The sequence below is a fragment of the Vanessa tameamea genome, chromosome 6 (assembly GCF_037043105.1).
Source record: "Vanessa tameamea isolate UH-Manoa-2023 chromosome 6, ilVanTame1 primary haplotype, whole genome shotgun sequence".
Taxonomy (NCBI): Eukaryota; Metazoa; Arthropoda; class Insecta; order Lepidoptera; family Nymphalidae; genus Vanessa; species Vanessa tameamea.
The window spans coordinates 13,138,463-13,160,826 of NC_087314.1; positions in this window are offsets into that span (position 1 = coordinate 13,138,463).

Consider the following 22,364-nt stretch of genomic DNA (forward strand, 5'->3'; position numbering starts at 1 on the left):
CCAGGTAATTTAGTAACTCTTTTTTATTCCAGAAAAACTGCTGATTTTATTCCTAAACAATTATCGGAATAGAGCTTGCCCAATAGCAGGCGGAGCTATGTTGAATTTGTCGATAGTCTCGCAGTTTGTATATGCGATCGCAGGCTGGAAGCATTAGAATGAATTAAATAAAAAATAAAACTGCTAAATGTGAAATTACTAGTGTAATACATGTAATTATAAATCAACACAATTAAAAGCGAAGCGTTACGAAGCGTTACGAAAGTACAATTTATTAGTTCTTTACGTCAGATTGATTCATAAAATTACCACGTTGAAAGTACTACTGCTTCGACGCAAATATGTACGTACGTATGTAAGTTACAAACACATTTAAAACGGTTGTCTTTATTTAATTGTGCATAGGAATTATTAGGAAAAAAATTACTATAATTATTTTTATTTCTAAAAATATTGGTTTATACAAACTGCTTAAATCTGACCGAGAATATCTGAATATTCATTATTATTGATTATTTTTGTTTACAATTCATCTCGTACTTGTCAAAGAAGGAACTCGTAAGACCTGCATGTGTCCTAGTATTGTTTTGTTACAGTTTATAGAGTGCGTGAGCCAGTGTGCATGCTACAGGCACAAGGAACATAATATCTTAGTTCCCAAGATTGGTGCCGTATTGGTGATGTAAGGAATGGATGGTGAACACTTACCATCCGATGGCCTATTTGTCCGTCTGTCGACATATGTAATAAAAATATAAAATGAAACTCGTATCGAATAAAATCGTAACACATATTTTTTTCTGAGATGGTAATCAGGCCTTAACCCTCCCTAGCGTAGAGTGATGCATAAAGCGCCGAACCAACAACCTCAGGCCCAGTCTGGGATATTTACAATCTGTTACTTTTTTTTTGAATTTATATCTATTTTACTTCAGAACATTAAACAATTATTGTTTAAAATATGTATCACAGTTTTAATGCTAGATTTCAGCCATAAAAAATCTCGTTAAAATAGGACAGCTTCGTTAATAAAAAAAAAGCATTTTTACGAGGGCCTTGCCCGAACGATTCGGTACTTTTTTTAAACGCGTTGTGCAGAGACTTGGAATGGAATAAAATCATCTGCAATTTGATTTATCGAAATTACGTATCTGCTGAATCTTCTTGTCGTCAATAAATAAAATCCCTGCTGTCTCTAAATAAGCTATATTATTATATTGCTGTCTATATTATATATAACTGTCTTTTAGCTGTAGTTAATAATATCAAGTATTGCTGAGTGACTGTAGAACATGCGAGCAGTGGGTGATACTTAAGCTAAAACTCGTCTTGTTTGTAAATTGGAATATCAAATTACACACAAAATAGTCTGTTTTGCATCAAAAGTCAGCTATAAGTATTGTTTTGCTTATTTTCATAAGCACACTATATATATTTTAATTTTTTTAAAACTGTAATTATTTATTCGCTACAAGTATTATTCATGAAGTATATGGAGACAAAATAATATAAAAACAATTTTATTTTATTCGTGATAAGGTTATTTAAGACGACGTCTGTTACAGGAAAAAAATGATACAAAATTTGACAAGAAAAAAATTTATAAAAAAGTCTTACTTATCTCTCAAAGATATTTCTTCGAGCACAACCAAGAAGGAATAAATTTTAAGAATTATAAATAAGAGGTAGATACGTACAGCACGACAATTAAACGACATTTAGAACATAATATACAGTGAATATTCTCAGTTATATCATAACGGTTTATTAATATTTTCTAAAATAATAAATAGTATTACCATTTATTTGTAATATCACGGTATTATCATAAGAGCCGAGATGGCCCAGTGGTTAGAACGCGTGCATCTTAACCGATGATTGCGGGTTCAAGCTCCACTGAATTTTCATGTGCTCAATTTGTGTTTATAATTCATCTCGTGCTCGGTGGTGAAGGAAAACATCGTGAGAAAACCTGCACGTGTCTAATTTCAACGAAATGTTGCCACATGTGTATCCACCAACCCGCATTGGAGCAGCGTAGAATATGCTCCAAACCTTCTCCTCAAAAAAGAGAAGAGGCCTTATCCCACCAGTGGGAAATTTACAGGCTATTAATGCAAAAAAAAAAAAAATAACAAGTTGAGTATTGATATTTGTCGCTACAATATTGACAGCAGTGCAGCAATGGTCACTGTCCACGGGACTCTTAATACTTTTGTGAAATCATTAGACAGGTTATATTATTTAAATAGTCGTCATTATCTTTCGACGGTTCTTCTCTAGTGTGGGCTATTTTTTCAAACTTTTATTGGATTTTCGATAAGAGTATAAAATAATAAACATAATCAGCCTGTAAATTTCCCACTGCTGGGCTAAGGCCTCCTCTCCCGTTGAGGAGAAGGTATGGAGCATATTCCACATATAAGAGTATAAGTAAGCAACAAATTTACCTTTAAGTTTGTGCTAGGAGTGGGGTTGACAATAGCCCAAGAGATCAGGATATAACGTACGAGTTTTTACATCGCCAACCATTGTGCTATTGACGCTAATTGTTATTATTTTTTTAACTTTGAATAAAAATGTATTTGATTTTCGAACGATGAATCATATTTATAGTGATTAAGTTTTCTCTAAATGGGCTTGTGTAGTGTAATATTCGTGACCAGCTTCTAGCTTTACATCTCTATGGCGATAATTACGGCGTAAATACATTTCATTAAGTGCAAAACACATTTTTGCCTCTAACATTAGCCATTGAAATGTTTCATCAGACCAACAAATTACACACACACAGATATTTTGTCTCATCAGTCTAATGAATGTACAAAATGGTCAAAGAAAGCAGCAATTAGTTCCTTAAATAGAAATTACGACTGAAATTAAATTTTAAATCGCTATTGACTTATCGTATCTGATACGATAAAACTTTTATTAAAAGTGCTTTACAAGAAATATATTAAGATCAAAGCTAATTGTTAATTGTTAGAATCAAATTAAAACATATGTCTATTTCGGTACGAAGACCTTATTATTTTAATTTAGTGAACATTCATAAATATGACAAACTATTGTAATTTCGGTAGAGCAGGATAATAAAATAAATTCAAGCTTTATAATAATTATTCAATAAATATATCTAGGAATCCTCAGCAACCATGTAATTATAGTTCATGACAGATCAATCTTTCAAAGAAAAGAAATAATGGATTTTATGTCAGTCTTAAATATTATGCCACATATAATAAAATAATAAAAAGTTTAAGAAATTAGTGGACTACTAATTTCAATAATAATTTTATATATATTATTAAATTAAATAGTTTCGGTTATAGTAAATGCATGTAATAATAATATATAAATTGGATTTAATTAATTATTAAATCCAATAACATAAGCCCGTGTTGGAGGCTAGAGTTATTCGCTAACAGCATATTTATTCGATCAATATTAAAAACGATTCTGAATCACGCTTACAAAGTTTCCACGTTGCGTTCTATAAATACAACCCTTTATAGACTATACATTGGGTGGACCGTTTCTACATAGTAAGCCAGTTTGAGGTTGAGCCGATCTATTAAGATTGATCACTCGTCGTGGCCTTTACTTGATTTTCACGAAAAGAGCGAAATATCTTCTAACACCAATATTTACACATGTGAAACCAAATTGATTATATGAATATAAAATGCAGAATAAATAAAATAGAGCGGGTATTACGAAATCGCCTACAATACACTACTAATGTAGAAAATTTGCCCTCCTCTTTTACCAGTGTTAGTTCATAGAATACGATTAAATGATTATTATTTTACAAATGGGATTTAATTATTTTATGTCCTACCAAGTATAATTTACATCAAGATGATGAAATTTCGACGTTATTGCGTAAAAAATAACAATTAAATATTCTTACCGCGAAAAGAGTAAGTAATGCATTTAATTTTCCGAGCCGCAGTCATTTATCAAGAAAGCTTAGTCAATTCTAACCTTCAGCCTTTTACCGGAACACAATAGGGTTTCTTTTTAAAAAGTTACATTGGTAAATCGGTATCAGCCGTTTCCAAAGAGAGATTTTCTTTGCCATGTTCTTTGTTTTGAACAAATTAATATAATATAATTTATTCACTCATTAATTACGCTAGAAACCTTCAGATGGTCACGAATTAACGAAAATAAAGGTACAGTGGGATACCCGCTTGGAACAAAGCTTTCGACATATGTATATTATGTACGAAATAAGAGTAACTACACGAAATACATATAAATACATATTATGGAGAGGCAGGACCGCACACGGCACAATTGTCACATATTCTAACGCCAAATAGTATCTTATTTATTTATAAGTACACAAACAGACACAATCGACGATACATAAAATTACGCACTTTAAACAATTCTGAGCTACATTGCCTAACATTAATAAAAATATGATAATATTTAGTATTATTGTGTTCCGGTTTGAAGTGAATGAGCCAGTGTAACTACAGGTCCTTGATACAATATATTTTTTGTCAAAGTTGTTGGAGGTTCTATGTGGAATTATTAATAAAATTTTTTTATCGTACCAATAGCTATGGTGGTGAGCAGTTAAAATCTGTTGGCCCATTTGTCATTTCGCCTACCTATAACACAATAGATATATATATAATATGCTGTATGTACAATTAACTTATTAGAACACATACTATAGTAAAACTTTGAAGTGTTAAATTTAGGTCTTGCTCTCATTCGTCGAGTGTCTGGAGATTAACGTACGATAAACAAATTTGTTATAATAAAATTTAAGCGGTAATAACACAAGTTACAGTACGACAGTTTAAACAAATTACAATCAAAAGGTACAATTGTACGGTGATATGTATATGTCATCGTAAAATTGTAAGTACCGTTAGATAATAATCTAACTCGTTAGATTGTAAACTGTCGAAAGATTGTTGAACCGTAACATACTGCTTACATTTTAAAGCATTACTTTTCGGTAGATTAAAAACTCTAACTTAACCAAACTTAAAGATGATAAACTATCGAAAATGTGTGCGTTTTTGTTTGTTTTTATTTCAACCTTTTATCTTTCAATATAGTTTAACAATTCTACGTTGATATCTATAAGCCATTATGAAATTTCGTGTGAGCATCTTTAGGGAACGAAGTCGCGCGTAAAATTTTGCTATGAATTAATACTTACGTCTTATTAAATCATTCATCTCCTTATAAACGCTTAATGCTATTTTTAGCAGATTCAGAATTAAATGAATACTGTTCAAATATAAAACGGTATCATGAATTACAAATAAAACAAGAATCCTAAACTAATTCTGGTGAAATGAAAAGTTTTATTATAATTTTCGCAAATATCCCATGACAGAAGAAAAACTCAATTTAAATTTATATATTCAGTTTTATGTGATAATGAGTTCATCGTGAAACATTACCGAGAGGGGTCTGGAAGTAGCGTAATTGAACTCGAAATCAGTGTCCTGTCACCATGCAGACATAATGACATTATGACTCTATTTAAAATCGTTACCTCGATATTCTAGTAGTTTGTTTTATATAAAACAACAGATTCCGAGTTTCAAACCCAGCTTGTGCCAATAAAAAGTCAATTTGGCTTTGAATAGAGATTTGTTTTTGGGCAAACACTCGTCGACTATAATAAATTATGCATAGTTCGCTAATCTCGCTAGAGTTTGGCCATCGTGTCCAAAAATTAGTAAGCAGAACATAATCATCATCATAATTATTGAAAATACTTGTATATTTGTATAGGGAATGTTATTGAGGGGACGAATAAACTCAGGCACTCTCTTTCTTCAATCTCATAACGCGATAGAGTTAATAGAGACGGCAATGTAACTGTAACGTTGTTGGAGCGACAAGCGTCTGAGTGTACTGTAAATTTTTAAATTGAAAACTTCTATTCCAGGATTCTTATTCGGGATTCGAACGTTTTTTTCTGGGTTCATAACTGCGTAAGTTAATCGTAACGGTATTAAACGGGGTTTTTACTCATATTTTGTTGGTAAATAATGTACTACATATTATATCTCATATGTTTTAATACAATCTGAACACGCCCTTATTCCGTGATAGATACAGGTTAGAATAACAGAATGTACTATTATTATATAAGAACAAATCATTTCAAGGCGAATGTACAATGTTCTGTGAATTCATACAAACATTGAGTGAGCATGATTCTTATACCTTCGGTACGTACATTTCTACGAATTTCCTAAGAGAAAACAGTCAAGACCAGTTATTCTTAGAGTTTTACGAAAACATTAATCGTTGTGCATTCTAAATTTTAATGAAAGGTTGCACGCTGCAAGCTTCTTAACATTTCTTAGATAAAAAGACAAAAACATATAAAAAAAATATTCAGTGTTGTCGACGTTTCTGTACGGGAATGTTTTCTGCAGTGCTAGTCTTTAAAATCGACTGTTCTGCGTTAAGTATCGAGTTTGTTTTTACAGAATAACTCTACTTCTATATAAACTAAACGGGTCTTCTTGAAATACGTATGAAATACGACTCAATCGTTGCGACGCAGTACAATACACTCGTGTAGCCTCACTGTCCTTTCATCCTTATCCCCACGACGATCATTACGTAGGCAGGACAATGTGTGCCGTGTTTTGCTTGTATTATATACAAACAATCCGCCCCGACTTCGACTTTCAATTTATTAATAAAGAAAATGAATAATAAATATTAATAATTTATACACTATGGCAAGGATAAATGTAGCAGTCTTTCTACCAGTGATGATATTTTTTTAATTAGATCATTAGTTCCCAAGATGACCATCTCATACAAACAAATTAATTTTATTTTATTTATATTAGTATCATAGTCATCATTAGCACCCTGTAAATTTCCCACTGCTGGGCTAAGGCCTCCTCTCCCTTTGAGAAGGTTTGGAGCATATTCCACCACGCTGCTCCAATGCGGGTTGGTGGAATAAACATGAGGCAGAATTTCGTTGAAATTAGACACAAGCAGGTTTCCTCACGATGTTTTCCTTCACCGCCGAGCACGAGATCAAACTCAAACTCAACTCTGGGTTTGAACCCGAAATCATCGGTTAAGATGCACGCGTTCTAACCACTGGGCCATCTCGGCTATTAGTATAGCTGTACAGTATTATAAAAATTAAACCATTTACGTTGGCATAGATCAATAAATTTGTAAAATATTACCTACATAGCCTAAAATAATATGATAGTTCAATATCAATCGGATTATAAATTTTGAATGAAAACGGAAAAATAAACAAATTTTATAATATTATGGAGGTAAATTTAGTTTGAAATCATGTACACCTTCCACAAGACACCAACCATAACAGAGATCGAATCGCCCGTTTTCAACCGCATTCGAACGAATCCGTGTAATAATAATAACAATATATTCTAGTTTTATTTATGGAAATTGATGTGGATACAACATGATCCAAATCGTAAGTTAAGGCATCGAATGAAGTAAATATTGTACTCTTTATTGATATGACGTGGTCTCGTTTAGTCGGTGAAATACGATTCAGATTAACTTTTGAGACATGTTCATGTTGCAAATCGATAGGTTTAGGACTCTGTGCAATTCATCAATAATTTTACTGAAAAAAAATGTAATATTTTTGAGATTTGATAACAGATTATATGTTTCTTCTCCATTATTAATATTTATAATGTATTCGCCGATAAATATTTCGCCGGAATATACTCTTAGGAAATGGTTTACATTTTTTACGTTAAATCTCATTTTCCAAATGAGCTGTTTTGGTGCTTTAGCATTTCTTCCTGTCCATGGCGCTAACCTACATGGTCAGTAATTATGAGTAAAGTAAAAATTAACTTCTGGTTAAATGTCCAACTGCTGGGATAAGAATTGATAACCTCCTACGTTTTAAAGTTGATTAATTCAATAATAATTTTATGCATTCCCATGACATCAATAAAAATATTAATTAAAAATCTTTATATTTTATAGTAAAATTATTTGAATCCTCATTTCTACACGAGCGTAAAATGTTTAATTAGTAGTGGTTACTACCATCCATATATATTGGCGCTATAAGAAATAATAACCAATCCTTACATCCCAAATCCACCACAAGCCTTGGAAACTAAGATGTTATGTCCACTCACCATTCAAACCGGAACACAACAATACTGTGCATAACATCGTAATTAATATAATTAATAATAACTTTACATGCAAAATATAATGGCAGTATAGCAGTATATAATGACAGTGGGTCTGTGGAAGGTGGTGGGATCCTACTTGATGTGGAAGAGGCCTTGGGAGAGGCCTATATCCAGCAGTGGACTGCGATCGTCTGAGAAACGATTATGATTATTACGCCACGTTTGACCTCATTAGTGGTGGATACCGCACACACAGATAAAACATACATTGATTAAGCCGAACAAAATAAAAATAATCTTCTGTAATAAACAGAAATATAATTGCTGAGTAGGAAGTATCCAGTCTACCAACCGAATTTATGTCATCGTTAAATTGTACAGGAATATTATTTACATCGTTAACGCCATTGTTAATGGTTTCTATTTGCTACGTGTTTGCTGAAATCGATGAAAATAAAAATAAATTTTACCAGTTACATGTCCCGACTTCGTATAATTCATCCCAGTTACAATAATGTTTTTGTTCCTTGCTCTTTTTATTAAACCAAAGAACACATTACATATTTACGAAATCGACCTATTCGCTCGCATTCTGCTTATACGTACATACTGTAAAAAGTAACTTATAAATAATTTAAAGGTCAGCAACGCACCTGCTAGCTCCCCAGTGTTGAGATGTCTTGGACGTTGGTAGTCATTTTTCAATACAAAAAAAAAAAACAATATTTACTTCAATGGCAGTTAAAAAATTATTTGTTATTTGTTTGATAAGTAGAAATAAATAAATAATCATTACCTTGAATGATTATTTATTTATTTATTAATATAAGAAACATCAGCGGCATAGTCACAGAATACACAAAAATGAAGTCCGAAGAAGCAACAAAAATAAAATAAAAACATGTATAAATATCAAACTTTTTTAAAACAAACTCTAATACTACTACCACTACTTTCTTTTTAAAACTAGATTTTGGCTAAATATCTCGATGTCATTGGAATGAATATAATTGTAGGTGCTCATGGAACAATAGCCCACCGGATTAGTAAGCTGAAGTGGCAGTGGGCTGGCCATATTTGTCGTAGAACCGATAACCGTTGGGGAAAACGTGTTCTAGAGTGGAGACCGCGTCTCGGCAAACGTAGTGTAGGACGTCCTCAGGCACGGTGGAGTGACGATTTGCGCAAGACGGCTGGCAGGAGCTGGATGCGAGTTGCCGAAAAAAGACCACATTGGCGTGCATTTGGAGAGGCCTATGTCCAGCAGTGGACGAATGCGGGCTGATATGTGTGTGTGTGTTTTATTGGAAAACGAGGAAATGTTCTTGGAATTCAAATGCAGATTTGAGATAGAAGTTGTGGTGAATAAATTATAATACGGTTTATTTATATAAAAAACATTAAATTACTAATAAAACGTCGCTTGTACAGTGTCTAGCATAAAATGTACGAACCGCGCACGATAAGGACAATTCTTATCTTTGGAGGAACCTGGAAAAGGCTTTTTGAATTCTTTCAACCCTGTTTATATGAGTTCTAATTGGGATCCCAAGCTGGCGATGCGTATTGTATAAGCACTTCTCACTTGTGAGAAGTATAACATGATAAAAGCTTGGATACTTCTGAAATCATGACAAAGCCGATAATTTAATTGGATTTTCTAATAATTTTATTGATATGTTTAGTTAATTGTTATGTTTTGTCTAAAATGACTCACAGATCGCGAACCTCTTCTACTTCGGATAATGTTTTACTTCCAAGGTTAAGTGAATCGTATAAAATTTAGATTTTTTGTAGATTTAATGGGTTGACATTTATTAACATTTAGGACCATATTGTTATAGTCACACCGTTGTTGTATGTTGTTAAGATATCTTCGCAGTAGTATAACATCGCACTGGTTTTCAATTCACCTATACAACTTTAGAACATCAGCAAAAAGTGAATACTTTATTTAATTTAGTCTGTAATATCATTTGTGAAATATATGAATATTATGGGACCAAAATAAGAACCCTGTGGTACACCAGAATGATCATTATGAATTAGAACCTTGTACCAAACCAAATCATATTGGCCGTGTCATATTTTTAAACATAATGATGGTTATTTTAAGTCACGTATTAAAAGTTAGGTGTAATACTAATAAAACAAGGAAATATTCCGGCTTCCTCTTTAGTCTTTAGTTAAGTAAACATATAACAGTAGCCATTTGAAATTGCCTTTATTTTCTCTACTAATAAAGATTAAAACATAATAACAGGTTTTAATATTTCCAATCGAACAATATGTTACGTCGCCTATTGTTTTCTTCTTAGAACTTCTTACAAATAAAAATCAGTATTAGAAATATACTTATGTCTTATTATATTCTATGGTTCAGAATGTAGATTCTACCAAAAATAACCGGCTTAAATCAGTAGTTACTATATAGCTATTTCGTTTTGTATGTAATGTGTTATGTATATTCAGGGATTTGCTTTATATATTTCTACTCAAATATGCGCGATGGTGTACGTGAAAAAACTTTACATTACTTTTTTTTTACTTTACTTTACTTTAAACACAATACACTTATTACATAGAGATCATTTTAGCGTATATAAAAGAAAATAGGAAGTTAAGAGTATGAACTGAATTTAATGAAATAAAGCTGTCAGTACGCGTCGGATGAAATTAGTTTAATGTCAATATCCTAATTAGTTATCACGATGGAGAGATTGAACATAAACATACGTCACACAAGCCCACGTTCTGAATACTATACATTCGAACTACGTGTAAGATATTTCAATAATCAAATAGATAGCTAATTGTTTTCAAAATATATATATATAAATAGGTAACTTATATTTTTTGTCATTCAGGAATGTTGAGATATTTTTTTTTAGTAAATTAGAAAAAGTAATTTTATTATTTCAATTAAACATCGTTATTAATTTATTAATTGTATGATTATAACAAAAAGTTATCAACCTCGAGTCTACTCATTTTGTCTGGTTAACATGTAACACACGTAAAAAAGTAGTCATTAACCTCCGTGGTCGAGTGTGTACACCGGGTTTCATGGGTACGCCACTCCGAGGTCCCGGGTTCGATTGTTCGATTGTTGTTCGATGTAGAAAAAGTTCATTAGTTTTCTATGTTGTCTTGGGTCTGGGTGTTTGTGGTACCGTCGTTACTTCTGATTCTCCATAACACAAGTGCTTTAGCTACTTACATTGGGATCAGAGTAATGTGTATGATGTTGTCCAATAGTTATTTATTTATTTACTCAGCTTTTATTTTTATTGTTACGGTTAATTCAAAGTACAGCTACGATGGTCCATCTCAAGGGAGATCAGCCAATATATGCAGGATATATTATAATGTACAAATGTGTGCAGACACTCAGGCGCACAGTCTATTCCCTCACCCTTAAATCCGATGGGACGGTACAACCAAAGCGACCCGAAAGAGTTTAAGCGCAGGACCAACGGCTTTACTTGCTTTCCGAGGCACGACTGTTACTCAGAAATTCTTTAGAGAAACTCAATAACTTTTCATCGTCCCGAGGTCTTGGTCTAGTCTTATATCTAGCCACTAGACCAACGAGGTAGTCACGGCGACGACATTAGCTACCGTATAAATCACGCCTTTGTATCTCGCTAAATGTATCTACGTAATATATTATACGTGTTATCAGTGACCCCTTCGATGTTTGGTTAATAAGTTAAGAGAGTGAGGAAACAAAAAGGGATACCATTGTTTACGAGTACGGTCGTGCCCTGTAATATATCCTGCACTAATTTTATAATTTGTTATTTGCCAAAAACCGAGATGGCCCAGTGGTTAGGACGCGTGCATCTTAACCGATGATTTCGGGTTCAAACCCAGGCAGGCACCACTGAATTTACATATGCTTAATTTGTTTATAATTCATCTCGTGCTCGGCGGTGAAGGAAAACATCGTGAGGAAACCTGCATGTGTCTAATTTCAACGAAATTCTGCCACATGTGTATTCCACCAACCCGCATTGGAGCAGCGTGGTGGAATATGCTCCATACCTTCTCCTCAACGGGAGAGGAGGCCTTAGCCTAGCAGTGGGAAATTTACAGGCTGATTATGTTTATGTTTATGTAAAAACAAAATATACTTTATTCGAGTAGGACTACAAGCAATTTTGAATCGTCATTTTACAGAACTGAATTAAAGCTACCACCGGTTCGTAATGTAAATTCCATCGAAAAGAACCAGTAATTCTTACTCTTTTTCAACATTTGAAAGATAATATAATATATTCTGCCTGATAGTAAACACGTATTATCTCTACGCCTCTTTATCATCTACGATAATTTTGTGTTGAATGATATACCTTATTTAATGGAATTCATTATGATTCCCACGAATTGATCGCTTTAATATTATTATTTACTATCTAACTGACATATGTATTTGAAGTTTTGTATCAAATAATCACAAATACATTCGAATTAGTAGGTAATACTAAATAGGTATTCGAAATATAATTTCAATGTTTAGTTAAATTATAGCGGAAGCAATCTTGATACTTAATTATTTTTGTGTTATTTACGAAAAAAAAAAACGTTTTAAAATGGCTCATTGAAATTGCTCATAAATCGGTTTCTCAATGGTTCAATGAATCATCCATACGAAATATATTATTGTTTGAAATCGACACAAATCAGACTCACGGAATCGTTATACGCCTACAACTAACGTTGAATTATAGAAATAAACCGTGATGAGAGACCGTGTGTAAACATTTCGACTAGCAGATACTCCGACCCATCTTGTTTCGATCAATGAATACGCGGAGTATTTATTTCTATCAATGAAAATAAATGTCTTATTAATCCGAAAACAACGGATGTGAATAAAATTTAATCTTTTATTAACTATTATTGGGTGTGGATTGACGTGAATTTAGTTTGGTTGTTTTTACGTATTAATTTACAGAAACACAGGTGAGCAACTTGGCTATTGCAACTACATAGTAGTAAGTAGTAGTACTTACATCTTTACATCTTATTATGATAAATTGTATCAATGTTTATTTGTTTTTATAATTGTCGCTTCTTGATTTATGGCATCTATAATCCTGTATACATGTAATCTTGTATGTGTGTGTAAACATAAACACTTTAGTCTAACCACTCGCAAAATATCATGATCATATTATACTTTTTATTCTGTGTGTGATTTATAATAAATTGATTTTAGCTTGTGTATAAAATTTAATATTAAATGATTCAATATCAAAATAAAATACTTTAAATATATGAATAAATTATAAGACATGATATGGTAACAAAAATTAATACGTATAATAAAATAAAACGTATTATTTTTGATAATATTATATATTCCATATTCATGTTTCTCTGCGTAGATACGTATTTGGCGGAAACAACCGAATAAATTCCCGAATGACTTGTTATTTAAGTCAGCCCCAATGAAATTAGACATTGCTAATATATAAACATCGGTGTGACTTATAACGGCAATGTTGGATATATGTATGTGTGAACTATATATTATATTGCCTTTCTATAACTTTAGTTTAAGAGTTGTTCCTCGAAGTTTTTTCTTAATAAAATTACTAAGTTACTGTATTAAATTAAAGTTTGTTTTACAATTTAATTATTGACAATTTTCGCGGGCGAAAATTATTCTATCGGTGATCGTAGGTATCTAAAAGTATTTCCATCCTTAAGGTTCAAGCTTCGTATCAAATAACATCACATTCGGTTTACTGGCAACCCCTTCCGGGTGGAGGTCGCTCTGGAACTTCTGCAACAGCAGAGCTGCAGCAGATCCCATCGACAGGGATCGTAATTCTTATAATTTTAATGTCTACCACGCCGAATGGCTTCGATCACAAACTGATCACACACACCGATTTTGCTGATAGATCTTTTCTTGACTTCTTTTTAGCATATGATTCGACACAATTGATCAAATACCAACGCGAATACCTGATGTGGAAAATCATACACCTTCCCTGTTAGACCTACTACTGACATCTCATCCGAACGGCTACCAGGTTACCATTGATCCCCTTCTGGGATGGGTAGCCGTCCATAGTATGGTTCCAGGTCTAGGGTATAGTGTCGGTCGCGTGCTCCTTACGGCCTCGCTCATCCGGTAATCTTCTAGTTTATCTGACACATAAATGGGCGGAAGCAGTTGAGACCAAGGAGGGACACATTATCAGTCAGTTTGGACATAACATAGGCTTACGATCGCGTACAATACAAAGCGCTTCTTTCGAATCTACCTTCCTATGGACATCGCGCGAAATGCAACTGGATCGCCAGTTTTTTGGCAGGTCAGAGCATCAAGGTCATTGTCGACGGTGCATGCTCTGACTTAAAATTGGTCAATTCTGGTGTTCCACAGGGCTGCGTATTATCACTTACTCTGTTCCTTATGCATATTAATCACTTCAAATCAGAAAATCTGCAACATTCGCTGCACAAGCCTGTGCCATAAATCAAATCTTGGAACGACTTGGGAACCTTCAAGAAAAGTTATTGAAATTAAATATTTTATGTATTGTTATCGGAATGATTTTTTTACGCGGCTACAGTAGAGTGAACTGTCAGAAATCGTCACGTAAGTGATCTTTTCCTGTCTTTCCCTCTGACTCTTTCTATTATATACGTTGTTATATAATACATTTAAATAATATTAAAGTTATAATTTTGCGTTTTATTAAAGATAAAGGAAATAAATATACCAATATAATATATGAATAATTGAATCATAAACCAGCGAAGTTTCTAAAAAACATGACACATCGACAAACAGTACACAATAATATAAAGTTTTTTCAGCCTTTTACCGTCCACTGCTAGATGAACGCCTCCGCCATCGAACGCTGTTGTCTCGTCAATTCAACGTTGAAGGAGGCGACAAGCATACGAGGAGCGGGGTCGAGCGCGGCAGTCATCGGCCGAGGCCGCCGGCATCAGTAGTCGCTCATCTGTTACGACAGCCGACGAATGCACGCGCATCTTATTTTGATTTATTTCCCGTTAGCGACAAATACAGTCCACTTTTCATTTAAACACCACAAGCTATCGAACCGAACAAACGCCAACCATCCCGATATTGGGCAGCCCGATTCAATCACGTATAATATTAATAATACAAAATATAATTTAAGTACAATTTTATATTAAATTACTAATAAATATAATTATATGTATTGAGAGTTTTTATTATTATTACCTTTGTATCCCTATAGACATGTCTGTACTTTAGTGTATCAATCTTTAATTTTGTATATGTCTACTTATTATTATTACCAGACAGCATATTGAGAGGTTTTAATTATATTCAATAAACAATATAATTAGACTAAATCGTAATTAGTTTAATTAAAATCGATTTAATCAACGATCTATTTTAACGTCAATCGTTCCCAAACTTGAAACGTTGACATACGATTACGTATATCAAAGGATGTCATTGTGTAGACGAGATTACTAATGAACTTAGAGCTACCCTCATTTTCACTTTCAAAACAACTGTCATTATCATATGGATATAAGACAACTATTTACTAAGTAATGCTGCTAAACTATTTACTAATAATGGTACCTTGATATTAAAGAATTATTTTTTACTATGTTGAATTTTTTTGACACCTTATATTGTAAAGTTAGTATCGGAACTATACGTCAAGCCCACCTGTACAGTTTGTGACGTCACATCTTTAAATATTAACCATCACTTAACATTTTCAATTCGCCACCAACCTTGGTAACTAAGATGTTAAGTAACCTGTGCCTGTAGATACACTGGCTTTGTCAGTATTCAAGCTGGAACATAACTTTCAAGAATTGCTGTTTGGTTGTAAAATATATTACATTGAGCGCACCCAGACAGACTTGCTCAAAGGCACTAAGAAAACTTTGTGTTGCTACAAGCTTAGTTCATATGCATAAAGATTGCATTAAGCGCACATTACTTTAAGAAAACTATTGACGGTTCCAAATCTTTACGACAGACATACATACATCTTCTTCCTATATATTTATTCATATTATATATTCGTATCGCCTCTCTGCAAGCCGAGAGGGCCCAGTGGTTAGAACGCGTGCATCTTAACCGATGATTTCGGGTTCAAACCCAGGCAGGCACCACTGAATTTTCATGTGCTTAATTTGTGTTTATAACTCATCTCGTGCTCGGCGGTGAAGGTAAACATCATGAGGAAACCTGCATGTGTCTAATTTCAAAGAAATTCTGCCACATGTGTATTTCGCCAACCCGCATTGGAGCAGCGTCGTGGAATATGCTCCAAACCTTCTCCTCAAAGGGAGATGAGGCCTTTAGCCCAGCAGTAGGAAATTTACAGGCTGCTAATGCTAATGCTAATGCTCTGCAAGCCAAATACATTACTTTTATTAAACTAACTTGAATCTTCTTTACATAGATTTTTTATGTTTTACTTTATGCTAATTCATGTCAGGGTAGAAAAGTGTCAACTGATTTTTAACGAAGAGTTTATTTTGTTCGTGATATTGAGATCCTTTGGAAACGTGAGTGTCGGGCGCTACGATTTGTTAGTCTGTATCGGACCGGACACTAACACTAGCTGTAATGGTCCATACATCTAGTCGGTTCACGCTTTACTCCTATTTCTTTACTTTATTGTTTTATATTTTCATTTACAATTTAATTTACCGTACATGCAATTATTAACTACAAGGAACTAAGTTGTACATATAATAATTAGTTCTATTAAATTGCGTAAAAATGTTTTTCTCAAAAAGCAGGAGTGAGAAGGATAGAGAAGTGAGGAGTGAGAAGGATGTATAAAGCTACACACTAATCTGTTTACACTAATATTCCAATTAGTTCACACTTAAACACTTTGAGAGTGGAAAGGTTTTTTTCTGAAATTAAATCGTTTTATATCAAGAGCCAGCTGACCCAGTTTAAAGAACACGTGGATTTTAACGTTCTCGGGATTGAACCTCGTTGAGACCACAGACTTTTATGTACTTAATTAGTGTTAATCATATATCTTATGCATTTTAGGAAAATGGCAACAAACATCGTGTCGAATGGAGGAGTATGTTGGAATAAACGACAGCCCTTTTGATTGCTGCTTGCTTACTTTCGCAGTGGCACGTTAATTTTGTATCATTTAAATCTTGTGATAAAATGAAAATTTAAAAAGGCTGAAATAATTCTAGGACTTGAGACATAACCTAATCCTAGAATTCTTAATCTCTTACGAAATAATTTTTTCCTGAACCTCTAATCGTTCTATAGCCATTCTTAAATCCATTCTGATAATTATTCTTGTTGTTTTGGCACAGATGCTACCTTACAGCTATTTCCAAATATGTAGTTCTGGTTCCGATGCAACCACTGTCCACTTTACTATGTTTAATCTGCAGTTGGGCAATGCTCCCATTTTTTGTTGCTCTACATTAATTGAGTGCATTCATATTCCGGAACCATGTCGAATATTTATCAATAAATTACGTACATGATAATGGCTCGTATGGTACAGTAACAGCCTGTAAATAGCCCATTGATGGACTCCTCCCACTTTTGATGAGATGGCTTGGCGCTTATTCCACCACGCTACTCCGGTGCAGTTGGATACACATGACAGAACTTCATTGAAATTAGACATATACAGGTTTCCTCACGACTTTTTCCCTTCACTGCCATGTACGAGATGAATTACAAACACAAATTAAGTACACGAAGATACAGACCTGCTTGCCTTAGTTTGAACCCGTCATCATCAGTTAAGATGCACGCGTTCTAACCACTGAGCCGTCTCGGCTTCGTATAGTAATCAATATAAATAAAAATGAGTGTTTGTATATTTGACCTTTAAGCATTCCTCAACCATTAAACCGATTGTAATGAAAATTTGCTAAAATACGTCCGCAGTTATTGTGTGTCTTTCAATATAAATATTTAATGTAGACCCTTATTCTATCGTATACCTTAGATGGATGACCTTGTAAAATAAAAATAAATATTTTTTTTCGAAATTATTAATTTGAAATAATATTTCTTGCAATTTTTTTTGTAATTTTCCGGCAGCTTGTAATCGCTTGTCAGTTTGTTCAAATATTTAAAAAAGAGCATGAGCGGAAATATTCAATGGCGTTGTTTACTAAACAAAATAAAATAAAAATATCATCAACTAAAGTAGACTTTTTTACAGCGCTTTCAAATCATCATGTTACTGGATTTAATTGAATGTAAAACTACTAACTGGTCGAATGTGATTCTACCTAGAATAACTGGAAAGAAACTCGATAGTTTGGTAAATGAATATTGGCAAATGTGTCACCTGATGGTAAGTAGTCACCACCGCCCATAGACAATGGCGCTGTAACAAATATTAAGCATTCTTTACATTGCTAATACGCCACCAACCGTAGGAACTAAGATGTTATGTCCCTTGTGCCTGTAGTTACACTGGCTCACTCGCCCTTCAAACTGAAACTCAAGAACATTACTGGGTATTTCTCTAAGAATATCTGATAAAGAATCTAAGAATATCAGAGTGGGTGGTACCTACACAGTCGGGGTGGCTCAATAAAACATACAGTCAAATAGTTCAATTTCTGAGTAATAACTTTGAAACGGAAAAGGCTTTTAAACTATTATATATATAAATATAGGACAGTTTAAAATTAAATATGTACATATGCCAAATTTCACTGCTCAAAGTGATTGGACAGTGTCGAATTCTATGAATCACAAAATACCAACATACAATTTTATAAATATATTAGTCTTCTAGGAATAATTCACTTGCATAATTTAAATATGCACTTATGTTATTTAAACAAGCGTTAAATAAGTAACTAACAACACTAAGTTCAACTACAGAACAAGATAAATAATGTGGTCAGTCGTTATTTAGTGGCTACTTCGAACCAATTAGTCAATTGAAGGTTCATATTGCAGAACAGAATATTGAATATTGTAGTCATTAAGAACAAAAAAAAATACATAAATTGAATATTTAATACGTGTTTGCAGGTCAAATTAGATAATTAAAGTGATCTTTACTGCAAATATAAAAAAAAAATGGTTGATGATTTGACACAATCGTTCTCGACAAAAGGTTTAAGTTGGTTGAATCAAGTTTTGATTGAATGTCTTTTCAGATGGACTTGTTCCACCAAATCGTATGATGAAGCGTGGTGACATAAGCTGCAAATTCTCTTAAAAGAGCCTTCATTTTAATCGTGGTAAGTTTACAGTCTGTCGCTATACTAATTGCTTCCAATTGAGTAGTGAATCAAATAGCAATATTTATTTTAAAGTCTGTCGTTTTTAAGTTTAGTGTTTTTTCTTAATTGTTTTTTTAAAATACTGTACATTTAAATTGCATGAAATAAATCAAGTTTATGTTGCGCACGTAAATCAGCTTCAAATACAAACATCGTTTCAAGTTACGTTGTATTATGTAGATTTCTGTTAATACGGGGTGGATTAGAACTTAGAACAAGACGGGGAAAAAGAAATGTCACTGAGAATGAGAAAAAGATTATGTTCCTCAGAGTAGAACTTTGTACGGAGCCGTCTGGGTGTACTGTCTGGCCAATATCTGTGGGTGGTAGTGACCACCTGATAGTAAGTGTTCACCACCGCCCATAGATACTGGCGCTGTAAAAAATATCAACCGATCCTTGAAAGCTAAGATATTCTCCTTGTGCCTGTTGTTACACTGGCTTACTTATCTTTCAAAGGTTCACTAAGTATTTAGTAGTAACTAGTTTGGCTGAGTTTAAGTGAACCAATTTATACGTATCATACCCAAAGGGTTTTGTATTCTGAGGGTGAATACGATGAAGTACGACCGGTTTGATTAAGGATTAACGTCACATGACACCTGAATATACGACTAATTGCCTTTCATTCAACATCAATTAATTAATTACTTTAGATTTTCTGACGTTCTTATATAACTCGAGATAAAATCACCAAAAAAATATTTCATGATAATTAAATTGAGTAGTTAATTGGTTCAATGGAACACAACTATGTAAGTTACAGCTTAAAGAGAAGGTTAGATACATCGATTGACGAACTCCGTAAATAAATAATACGTTTAATGAAAACGACAAAATAGAGTGAACCAACTGACTGGCTCTGTATCCGTTACACCGTGCACCAAATTGTATACAGTACAGTCTGTAAATTTCCCACTGCTGGGCTAAGACCTCCTCTCTCTTTGAGAAGAAGGTTAGAAGCATATTCCACCACGCTGCTCGAGTGCGGGTTGGATTCATATGTGGCAGAATTTCGTTGTAATTAGACATATGCAGGTTTTCTCATGATGTTTTCCTTCACCGCCAGCACGAGATGAATTACAAACACAAATTAAGAACATGAAAATTAAGCGGTACTTGCCTGGGCTTCAACCCGCAATCATCGGTTAAGATGTTCGCGTTCTAACCACGGGGCCACCTCGGCTCTCGACAAATTGAATACACAGCACCTGCAACTATTCTAATGGACATCTCAATTAGAAAAGTTGCTCACTTAAAAACAACTGTACGTTTTGAGATTCCAGAAACGCCACCACACTCGTCGCAGTGGCACCTTTTTTCTTCTATATAAAAGCACGAACGAATCTAAGATTTTCGAACGTAGTAACTACATAACCTTACACAATATTGTACGAAAGTTGAATCCGACAAATGGTAACTCTGACAAGTAATTTTGATTCATTTTTATTACTTTATTCTTGTTCAGTATTCTTCATCTTCATATTATTTATATATATATATATATATATATATATATATATATATATATAATAAAAATAAAAAAGCGAGCTTGTCAGGTATGAACCATTATATAATAAGAGTAAATGTACACGACAGGTAGACATGTCTTGCCGGAAGAATACTTAACTCAAACTACTCAAAATTTTTCGTAATATGGCTATTGCTTATATTTATTAGTAAGTCAGGCTTAACCATTTTTTACCACGAGCTAATCTGTAAGAATAAACTTGAAAATCGACTTAGACCTCCACCACCACCTAGAATAGTGAAAAGTCAGAAATTGGCCTTTGTTGATATGCGTGATTCAATAAAAATTTAATAGTAATGTCAAAGGATATAAGTTCCAAAATAGCTTATTATCCTCCGTCGACTTTCAATATTATACGACTGAATTAAGTATTGGTTTTCGAATTCGTTTCTTACTTCCTTTGCTCTTTATTCTCGACCGGGCTCATCATATTTCGAGCGTATTTCAGCCATAAGGCATTGAACTCTCGAAACGTGTGTCTGTATCATCTTTTTCTCATATATTTATACTTTGATGTTACCACTCAAGAGATTTCGTCAACCGTTTAATACGTCTTCTATGAACTGTATACTCTCGAATCGAAACTAATGTAAGTTACATTTTAATTTTAAATTAAATAATTTGTACACTGTTGTAAATTATTTATTTAAAATGGTAAATTAATTATTTATGGAATATATTTTAGCATTCGAGTAATTTTAATTAGAATTTGATAAGAAAAAGAATTGACAAATTAAAAACTAAAACGGACTTCAGGAGTCCTGGAGGTGAGCGTTTCATGTCAAGATTTGCTATCATACATGAACTCATTATCTTGTAATAATCTTGTAGTACCTCTAGCCTATTAAAGATTATTTGAATTCATAAAATAATAACACGGTTTATTATTTTCGAATCGAGCCGAAGTCACCGCCGAATTTTATTTAATTAAAAAAAAAGTATGTCAACTGCGAGTTATGCCACGGACAAAAAAATCAGCTTCGTTCCATCGAGGAGAAAAATATCTTAAGTGTTAGTCGAGATCTCAACGAGGATTCATCGAGGTTTGTACAAAAATATATGGTTTAATAAAATGGGTAAATATTTTTCTGAATGAGCTTAACTTTGTACGAATTTTATTATGATTATGAATTCAGAATGTACAGCAGGGTAAAAAAAAAGTTGAAGAAATCTTACTAATAATAGTTATTAAGGGCATATTAAAACGTTATATTGAGATCAGCTTAATTATCCGATTGGCATGTCTATAACTAAATTAATACGGTTTTAATATGATATTTTTTAAGAGATACATATTTTTACTTAAATTGTATATAAGTGTAGAATCGTGGGGCGCTGCTCGGTCAGGCGGACCAATGACTTGATGAGGCTGACAGGATAGAGGACGACGA